Below are 10,137 nucleotides of genomic sequence, written 5' to 3'. Positions count from 1 at the left end.
CTGCTGCACTTAGCTGAGTGGATATTCAATAAAAATAAAAAATGCGCAACACACTGTTGCAAATATGTGCATCTGCTCAGCCCAGGGTGACGCTTTCCCTGACTATTGATTTTCCCCGGATGTACTAGAGTCTTCTACAGGGCGCTGCTTCCCTTACCTGTCATCGCTAGCTCAGCGTATGCACAACATGCCGTCGCCATATTACTACCAGTCCTCACTATTATTTAGTGGAAATCCAACATGCTCGTTTATATCGCTGCGCAGGGGTGCATCACACTCCCCCTTTGCTTCACACTTCGCTTTAACTGACTCAGCAACGTGCTCGTTGCAATATGCTGACATTCGCTCAGCCAGGACAACACTCCTCCGATCTTCGATCAGTTCCGGATTTACCAGCTTCACGCTGCAACAGTCATGATGGGGGTTTTTCCCCTTGGCACATGGTTTTGTTTTGGGGGTCTATTCTATTTTCTAGTCGCTGCTCTCCCCGCTCTGTCCATGAATGCGCATGGACGAGCGTGCGGATTCTTGCCCAGAACAGAACCATACCGCCAACACTAACTGTATGCATATCATCTAATAAATTCCCTTGTGACAAAGTGGTCCTGACAGAAATCAAGCATCGCGTTAGTTCTGGCAGGCCACGTCGTCAAGCATGCATCAGCTTTTAATCAGCTGTCCATTACGCGCACCAATCCGGTTACTACATCCATATGACCCGACCATTTAAATTCCCATTCATAGAGCCGCTCTAGTGCTTCGCTGCTGCCTTGATCTAAACTCCCTCCTCCAACCCCGACTCCACCATACCGGAACCCATGTTCGCTGTACCAGTTTATGTCATAAATCTCCACATATTTTTCTCGCTCTCTCTCCCTCTCTCTCTAATTATTTAATTATCTATCTATCCATTCATTTATTACTTTCCAAAAACGCGTAAGCGAGCATATCAATACTATGCATGCTTAGTGGTTCTGTTATATGGGGGGGTCTATTCTATTTTCTAGTCGCTGCTCTCCCCGCTCTGTCCATGCATGCGCATGGACGGGCGCACGGATTCTTGCCCAGAACAGAACCATACTGCCAACACTAACTGTATGCATATCATCTAATAAATTCCCTTGTGACAAAGTGGTCCTGACAGAACCTTTGGTTCTGGTGTTTGGTAATTGTGAAGGGATCTAAACTTTGTGCATGTACAGTAACAGCCCAAAACATAAGCACATAGCATATGAAAGATTTGAGATCATCTTTTGCTCCGACATCTTCTAGAATGTGCAAAGCCTCCAAATGCAGTGCTTGTGGAGAATCCTGGCTGTCTTCAGGTATAATGGTCAGAATTCCCAGGGAAATCTAAGGGGTAAAATTATTTAAAATGCTAATTTTGGTTGTAGTTGGTTTTATTTATGTGATCTCACCATCACAACATTAACTGTTATGTTTTATAGTTAAATAGTGTATATTAATATGAATGACAATTTTTTTCTAACCCCACCGACTGTACCTTTTCTTTCATATTGAGTCATAAACTATTTTTTCTTCACCATTTTTATTAAAATTCTCTGGATAAAAGATGAATATATATTTTAGCTCCAGTGTTTAATACATGAATAATGTAGATAAGAGCTGGACTAAAAGCAGACTGGACTGCAGGGGGAGAGGAGCAGACCTTGTGATCATAAACAATGAAGAGGAACAGGTGAGAGAGAGAGAGAGAGAGAGAGAGAGAGAGAGAGAGAGACTAGTTGACAGACTGATGCATATTTATTCTAATATTTTATTCAAACACTAACAGGTGTTTTTCAGTAAGTTGCTGTACAGTGGAAAAGCTTGGATTGGTCTGAATGACAGAGACACTGAGGGAGTGTCGAACTGGTAATACGATACACCACTGACCACTGAGTAAGAAATCTTCTCATAGTAATGTGTTAATGACTGACTGTGTAGATTTGTGTGTTTTATCTGAAAAGTCCTAACCATTACGGTGTCACCTACCTTTGTTTGAAGCCGTCAGGTGCAAAAGAACTGTTGGTAAAACCGTTGGCTTTAATGGCCTCACCTTTTGTCCTCCAAACATGACAATGACAATAGTCATTGTGTCCCAATGACAGTGATAACACTTTCATTTTTGTTTCATTAGATTAGAAGATGAAAAACACAAAAACACACTTCAGTACACTTACGCGACACAACTTGCACACCATGCCGCCAAGTTAAACACTAAAACAGCAACATACTCTGAGTTACCACACTCATCATGCTACTCTCTTGTTCTCACTCGGTGTGTGTGTTTGTGTGTGAGAGAGAGAGAGAGTCAGAGTGAGAGAACTATGCTCAGTTTGTTTGCCCAAGATGTTCCATGAAATTGGGAAGACGCCAATCAATTACTAGGTGATTACATTTTACAAAAGTAAATTCATTGTCGATCAGTACATACACACATATTTCTGAGTGTGAGTGTATTTTACCTGAGCTCTCAGACTGCTTGAAGCTTCTGGCCCTCTGTGTCTGCAAATTGTCCTCATTCACATAAACATCTTCATATGATTGCTCACTGTCACTGGAATCAGCTTTATTATCCGCAGCTTCTTCTACATTTGCATAAATCTCCTCACTCATCTCCATTCTTCTCTTTACAGTAATCCTGATCTTTTACTGCTGTAGTTATCAGTAATTATAAGCTCACTTGTTCTGGTATATAATCGTCTAAAACTACATTCAGAGTGACTGTCTAAAGACAGACTGCCTATGTGATTGTATATGTTTCTGCTATGTTCAAACTCTATTTCCTGTTATATTTAACACATTCAACAGGCCACATGTGTGATCAATATGGGTGTGTAACTGACACTTTATGAAGACTCTTAAATTACAAAAACTTTAAATTAGTGACATATGTCCTTACATTGTCATGATTATTTGCTCTGTACTCCTTCATGGCTCACTCATTTTGCGTTTCATTGTTCAGAACTAACCAATAAGTTCAAAAGTTAACGTGGTATTTTTTTTCAATCAACAATCTAAGAAATAAAAAGCTTTAGGCAGATATTTGTGAGTTTCTGTGCATGCTCATTTGGGTTTACGTGTGCGTGTGCATTTGCATGTGCGTGTGTGAGTGACTTATAGAGGACTCACTTACTGCCATTTCTAATCATGGACTCAATGTGACGTGAAGTGGAGTCTGCAATGGGAATGAGCTAGTATCAAGAACAGGCCGAGCGCACGCACAAAACCTGATCCCCTGCCTAGCATCCTAATTGCCAATGTTTCTGGAAAACAAGCTAGATGATTTCAGGGCCAGGATAAAGTTCCAAAGGTACATTCATGACTGCAACCTCCTCTGGTTCACTGAGACATGGCTGAACCCAACGGTACTGGACAACAAAATCCTGCTAGCCGACTAAAATCAAGTGCCAAACTTTACCCAGCAAATCACCTGCCCCAGATCAATATCGGCATAAACAATGCTATTGTGCTACCAGTAGGATGCATGCAGAGAATCCCAGAGAATCCCATTCATCATCAAAAAATTGTAGATTTGGTGCCAGGAGAACAATCTCTACCTGAATGTCACCAAGACAAAGAATGATGATGTTCATAATGAACTACAGCAAAAGCAGAAGAGGAAATGACAGTCATTCATGATTAAGAGGAGCCCAGTAGAGAAAGTGGAAGTTTCCGGTACCTAGGTGCTCACATCACATCACGCAGGACCTGTCATGGTTTTCTCACATCAATATTGTGATGAAGAAGGCAACCTCAGATATTTAAAGAACTTTAAACTGCCCTCTCACCTCTCACCTGCACTATTGAGATCATCATGACAGGAAGCATCACAGCCTGGTTTGGAAACAGCACCAAGCAGGACAGAGGAGCTCTCCAAAGGGTGGTACGGTCAGTCGAGCTTACCATCGGCACTGAGCTACCTGACCTGAAGACACCTACAACAAGCAGTGATGGACTAAGGCCTGAAGTCAAACACAGAGAGAATGAGAGAGCTTCTTCCCGCAGGCCATTCTGGCCGTCCACAAAGAAAACTCAAAGAACTCATATTGCAATTTTCCACCATATTTCACTATATGCACTGTATATATGTAACAGGACTAAAATTAAAATTTATTTTAAAACTTTTGGTGTGTGAATTTCATAAAATCAGGCACTTCGTTATATTCATTGGTGTTTGAGGGTGCTCCCTCCTATGGCTATTTATGGTACTGCAGGCATTCTACTTTCTCTTGACATACTGCAGCAGATTTTTGTGTTACTGCTCTGGGTACATAAATAATTTCTACACAGCAGCTAGTGCATATGTATTTGAACAAATATAGAATGCATGTAACACTTTTACAAAGATCTTGAGATTGTATAAATGTATTGAATTTCCTCATGCTCATTGTGTTTATGTAAGGCAAGAGACGAGGCGTGTATGATGTGGGCCGTGGCAACCACTGCTTCTATGAGAGTACCAACAAGTTGGGCATCAAAGCACATGCCAATTGTGAGGAATAATTTTTTATAAGACAATTACCATGTTTCAAAATTATTGATCCACAATTTTTTTTTAATGAAGAAAATGCAAATGAAGTGTGTTCCCATTTAGATACAAATATTTGAATGCTTAGGAACTCTGTATCTCAGGGGTTATAATAAATGTCTTTACTGCTATGAGCTGTAAATATGCTCAATAAAAGTCTGTAAAAAATGTTTGCATGTGCTACTGTATGTAAAGAAAAGAAGCAAAGACAACGTAATCCAAGATGCATCAGACAGGAGAGGTTTTATTGCTCTGCTCCAAATTATAGGACAGAAAATAAGCTAAACAGGAAACACATATGAGATGCAACAGAGTTGATTTTGGTGCATGAGAATAACAACAAAATTAACATACTGTAAATAAAATCATATCTTTCTTTTACAGGTTGCATTACTGCCTAATGACACTTCTGGAACCATGAATACTGTATTTATTGATAACTTTATTGCAAGAGAGTAAATAAACAGTTTCTTTAATTAATAAAATATTTAATTAAAAAAAAACACACATGGATTATGCTTGATAAATTACACATTGATCTTACACCCTTGTGTCCTGCCTCATCAGCTCAAACATTACCTTTTGCTAAAACAGGTTGTGCAGACCAAAACGATAGAACACACAAAAAAGTAGCACTACTTGTAAAGTCCCGTGATATGTAAACCTGTTTGATCATCTGCTTTTATTCTTTAGATGTTTGAATACATGTGGGCTGAGTGGGAAAAGGTGTACATTTGATTCCTTGAAAACAAATTGTTCTAAATGCTGTAAAAGTCCCAATGATCACGTCCTTAAATAATACACTTGTAAGTAGAAGTTCCTTGTACTGTAGATCTGCACTACAATTCAGTGTAATGTAATGTAAGTCAAATGTAATTCAGTTACAGCTACAGTCATGTGAAAAAATTAACTAAATTAAATTGACACCCCATTAACTATTCAGTTCTTTATTAAGAAAGGTCAACATGGCAATTTCTAATCTTGTTTTAATTTGGGGGCACGGTGGCTTAGTGGTTAGCACGTTCGCCTCACACCTCCAGGGTTGGGGGTTCGATTCGCACATCCACCTTGTGTGTGTGGAGTTTGCATGTTCTCCCCGTTCCTCGGGGGTTTCCTCGGGGGTTTCCTCCGGGTACTCTGGTTTCCTCCCCCGGTCCAAAGACATGCATGGTAGGTTGATTGGCATCTCTGGAAAATTGTCCGTAGTGTGTGAGTGTGTGAGTGAATGAGAGAGTGTGTGTGCCCTGTGATGGGTTGGCACTCCTTCCAGGGTTTATCCTGCCTTGATGTCCAATGATGCCTGAGATAGGCACAGGCTCCCCGTGACCCGAGGTAGTTCGGATAAGCGGTAGAAAATGAGTGAGTGAGTGAGTGAGTGAGTTTTAATTTGTACCTGTAAATGAAAGTGATGTCATTAAATGTAAACAAAAATAAATCAACAAAAATGAGTTTTTCAATTAAGGAAAAAGTAAGGACACCCTAACTAGTTAGTGTTGGTGTGATGTCCTGCCCTCGCCATGTTGTTTTAAATGTTCTCCACTTGTAAATGATTTCCGGCCAGTGGAATCGCTGATTACTAATTCTTTTTATATCCCATACCAGACTCATAAGCATCAACAATATTCTTTCTGAGAATATTGTTGTCTCAGAGAGCTCTTTGGATCTCAGCATGGTGAAACCTCTCACTTCAACAATTAAGAGCAAACCAAACCACATATCTGAGGTTCAAATAAGACAAGCCATCTTCAAAATGCTCTGTATCAATGTTCTAATAATTTACACCTGATGTGATCCACCTGTAGGAAATTTTATCAGTTTTAATACAACAGATACAGATATACTGTTTGTTTTTTGATTATCATAAACAGCTGTAAAAATGATATAAAATAAAAATGTAAAAATGATATAAAATAAATACAGTGATACCTCGAGATACGAGTTTAATTCGTTCCGTGACTTTGCTCGTATCTCAAATTGCTCGTATCTCAAAACAATTTTCCCCGTTTAAATTAATTGAAATCCCATTAATCCGTTCCAGCTCGCAAAATTCCAGTCCGTTGTTTTGTTTGTGTTTTGAATATGAAACATGTACAGTACCTGTATTTATAAATGACAAATATTGTATAAAAACATACAGTAATAATAGAGAATGTTAAAAAAATAAACTGGTTTTACTTTACGGAAGATGCGCACGGAGGTTGAGGGAGGAGTAAACAGGAGGAGGAGTTAGGAGGAATTACACTTTCGCTTTCGTTCACTTACTCGCTACTGTACACTCTTAATGCTACTTTACACTTAAATGGAACTTAACTAAACTTCACTAAAATTAACGAACTTAAATCAAGCATCGTGTCAGTTCTAGCAGGCCACGTCGTCAAGCGTGCATCAGCTGTTAATCAGCTGTCCACAACGCGCACCAATCCGGTTACGACATCCATATTACCCGACAATTTAAATTCCCATTCATTGAGCCGCTTTCTAGAGCTTTTAGTGCTGCAATCTAAACTCCCTCCTCCAACCCCGACTCCACCATGCCGGAACCTGTGTTCGTTGTACCAGTTTACGTCATAAATCTCCACATATTTTTCTCTCTCTATCCCTCTCTCTCTAATTATTTAATTATTTATTTATCAATTCATTCATTTATTACTTTCCAAAAACGCGTAAGCAAGCATATCTAATACTATGCATGATTAGTGGTTCTGTTATACGGGAGGTCTATTCTATTTTCGCTGCTTTCTCCGCTCTGTCCTTGCGCACGGACGGGCGCGTGGATTCTTGTCCAGAACAGAACCATACCGCCAACACTAACTGTATGCATGTCATCTAATAAATTCTCTTTTGACAAAGTGGTCCTGACAGAACTGAAATTCTCTTTTGAATATCTCTTTCTCTTCACTTGTTTTTGCCTTTTTTTGTCACTCTTTCCTCACTAACATCTGCCGGTTGTTTTAATAAAAACCTGTCCGGTCGGTATATCGGATGCGGTGTAGTTGCACAAGTTAAATTTTTTTAACAGGTCCAATGCTCAAAACGGATCCGAAAATTACGAATCCGCGGATGGTCGGCACCTCACGCAGAGCCTTTGCGACTCTCCATAGGAAATGAATGACTTCCGGTTTATCGGCCGTCGTTTGTTGTGTGCAGTGTAAAGGCGGCTTTAACCGAGTGAGACGCGGGAAGCTGAGGCGGGGAAACAGAGCACACGTGGTTGTTGGGGATCTTTGTTTTGACCGCGGCAGCTCGGATGGTTGTATCTCAAAAATTTGCTCGTATCTCAAGCCAAAAATTTGGTCGAATCACAGCTCGTATCTCAAAAAATTCATATGTCAGAGCACTCGTATCTCGAGGCATCACTGTATCTCTAAAATAAATGATTTTAGAGATATTTCTATAAATATCTCTAAAATAAATGATTAAAGTAACTTAATAAAATCTCTTAATTTGTCATTTTCATTTTTGTTTCTCTGTTCTGATTATATCACTGACTGTTTAAAATATTTACCAAAAGGGCATTTGTTTTGAAAAAGGGAAAAAAGGTACAAAGATGATTTATTTGCATGTGTCTATTTAACTCGATCAATTACATTTTTTACATTTTTAAATATAAGTATTCTCATAAAATTAGTTTTTAAATTTTTTTCTGAATGATTCACAAATTGGGGGGCACGGTGGCTTAGTGGTTAGCACGTTCGCCTCACACCTCCAGGGTCGGGGTTCGATTCCCGCCTCCACCTTGTGTGTGTGGAGTTTGCATGTTCTCCCCGTGCCTCGGGGGTTTCCTCCGGGTACTCCGGTTTCCTCCCCCGGTCCAAAGACATGCATGGTAGGTTGATTGGCATCTCTGGAAAATTGTCCCTAGTGTGTGATTGCGTGAGTGAATGAGTGTGTGTGTGTGCCCTGCGATGGGTTGGCACTCCGTCCAGGGTGTATCCTGCCTTGATGCCCGATGACGCCTGAGATAGGCACAGGCTCCCCGTGACCCGAGGTAGTTCGGATAAGCGGTAGAAGATGAATGAATGAATGATTCACAAATTACAATGTCATAAAACATGTATTTTATTGACCCTTTCCAACCGTTTACCATTCACCATGTGTTTCAACGTTGTATCATACAACATTAAAAAAGATATTTACAGCATTTTAAAAAAGAAGAAAACTTATTCTTAATTCTTAAGAAAACTCTTCTTAAAAAGAAGAAAACGGCTTTCTTCTCCCCGAGACGGGCTTTTTAAAGGCCACATCTGTAGCAAGGAAGATGCTTGGAATCGATGGTTGATGTGTGTTTAGCCTTAGCCTAGCCCTGATGCCGCCTCATTCCCCCTCCTTTGTTTACGGTCTCGGCGCCGGCGCTGAGGTCTCGCTGTCAGCTGAGCTGGATCAGAGGTCTGCGGTGTTCGTGCGATTTCCCGAGGGAGTTCAAAGTTGGTTGAAAGCCCGTATCTGTAATTGTGGCCGATGTCTAATAATGCATGTCAGCAGTATGAAATGTGTGCAAACCTGTTCTGAGTGAATAAACTTGCTGTTGATGTAGAAATTGCTACTAAATCGCAAAATCTGGAGAGACACTGGGCCTCGCGTTGTGTGCACGCCGCCATCTTGAGCAAAAAAAAAAAAAAAAAAAAAAAAAAAAATAATAATAATCTCTGTTAGCATGATGTGACCAAGGCTGATAACTGTGGGAGTTCCAAAGCACCTGGAGAAACAAATGAGGTCCTTTCCCTTGATCCGTTTACTCTATGATGAAAATATTTGTTTTTATCATGTCTAATACACACGAATTTACAGTTTTGCAGTGTGTCAGTTTATTAATGTTTTAATGCACTTCATAAGTCTGCAGTTCTAATGAATCCCAAGAAATCAATAAATAACTATTATTTAAGTAAGTATATTGTACAAAACATATATTGTTTTAATGCTTAACAAATGTGTTTCATAGATAGAAAGAAGGAACCAAGCAGAGAGGATTGAATTGTGGTACACTGATTATTCGTTTTCTGTTCAGGTGTTTCTTTCCCTATGATTTTGTAGCATTTCCAAAAAACAAAAAGACAGAAGAATGTCACAAGAAGGCCGGATATAATGTTGAGTGAACTGAGTCATTTAGAAGAACGGGGCATAGAAGCCTTTATTATCACCACATATGCATTACAGCACAGTGGAATTCTTTTCTTCACATACCCCAACTGAGGAGGTTGGGGTCAGAATGCAGGGGCAGGGGCAGCTATGATACAGCACCCCTGGAGCAGGGATGGTTGAGGGCCCAAATGCCCAGCAGTGGCAGCTTGGCTGTGCTGGGCCTTGAACCCCGATCCTCCGATCAACAACCCAGGGCCAGTTGAGCCACCACTGACCCAAATTTTGTTGAAACAGAACAAGATGATTAATCAGATTAAACCACATTTACTGTATATTCATGCTTTTAAATTCCAGTTTATATTTATGGTATTCAATAGACACACTTATCCAGAGCAACTTGCATTTATATAATTTATACAGCTGAGCAGATGAAGCAGATGATTTCAGGGACTTGCAAAAGGGCCCCAGATCTAGCAGCTTGGTGGTGCTAGGATTTGATCTCACAAGCATCTGATCAGTAGCCC

This window comes from Tachysurus vachellii, chromosome 2 (genome assembly GCF_030014155.1).
Source record: "Tachysurus vachellii isolate PV-2020 chromosome 2, HZAU_Pvac_v1, whole genome shotgun sequence".
NCBI classification, from domain to species: Eukaryota; Metazoa; Chordata; class Actinopteri; order Siluriformes; family Bagridae; genus Tachysurus; species Tachysurus vachellii.
The sequence above is the reverse complement of the archived record's forward strand: the minus strand, read 5'-3'. Positions refer to the sequence as shown.